At 40.4% G+C, this 952-nt stretch overlaps 1 non-coding gene across 1 annotated transcript; it reads right to left on the bottom strand.

The window, feature by feature from the left end:
• Positions 1-230: 230 nt before the first annotated feature.
• LOC130965037 (small nucleolar RNA R71) lies at positions 231-338 on the bottom strand. Its single transcript, XR_009081095.1, has one exon. It is a non-coding gene; the product is annotated as a small nucleolar RNA R71 (small nucleolar RNA).
• Between the last annotated feature and the right edge of the window lie 614 nt (positions 339-952).

Here is a 952-nt window from a genome sequence, read left to right as displayed (position 1 = left end):
GACTTCCAATGGAAGATCCTCATCAGTTTTTAGCTGAGTTCTTGCAAATCTGTGACAGAGTCAAGACTAATGGGGTTGACCCTGAGGTCTACAGATTGATGCTATTCCCTTTTGCTGTAAGAGACAGAGCTAGGACTTGGTTGGACTCACAACCTAAAGAAAGTCTAGACTCATGGGAAAAGCTAGTCAATGCCTTCTTGGCAAAGTTCTTTCCACCTCAAAAATTGAGTAAGCTTAGAGTGGAAATCCAAACCTTCAGACAGAAGGATGGAGAATCCCTCTATGAAGCTTGGGAAAGATACAAACAATTAATCAGAAAGTGTCCCTCAGACATGCTTTCTGAATGGAGCATCATAGGTATTTTCTATGATGGTCTCTCTGAACTATCCAAGATGTCTTTGGATAGCTCTGCTGGAGGATCTCTTCATCTGAAGAAGACGCCTACAGAAGCTCAAGAGCTAATTGAAATGGTTGCAAATAACCAATTCATGTACACTTCTGAAAGAAATCCTGTGAACAATGGGACAAGTCAGAAGAAAGGAGTTCTTGAGATTGATGCTCTGAATGCCATACTGGCTCAGAACAAGATATTGACTCAACAAGTCAATTTGATTTCTCAAAGTCTGTCTGGAATGCAAAATGCACCAAGCAGTACTAAAGATACTTCATCTAAAGAAGAAGCTTATAATCCTGAGAACCCTTCAATGGAAGAGGTGAATTACCTAGGAGAACCCTATGGAAACACCTATAATTCTTCATGGATAAATCACCCAAATTTCTCATGGAAGAATCAAGAGAGACCTCAACAAGGTTTCAACAATAATGGTGGAAGAAACAGGTTTAGCAATGGCAAGCCTTTTCCATCATCTTCTCAGCAACAGACAGAGAATTCTAAGCAGAACCCCTCTGACTTAGCAACCATGGTCTCTGATCTAATCAAAACCACTCAAAG

This window comes from Arachis stenosperma, chromosome 2, assembly GCF_014773155.1.
Source record: "Arachis stenosperma cultivar V10309 chromosome 2, arast.V10309.gnm1.PFL2, whole genome shotgun sequence".
NCBI classification, from domain to species: domain Eukaryota; kingdom Viridiplantae; phylum Streptophyta; class Magnoliopsida; order Fabales; family Fabaceae; genus Arachis; species Arachis stenosperma.
This window is presented reverse-complemented; position numbering and strand designations above follow the sequence as displayed.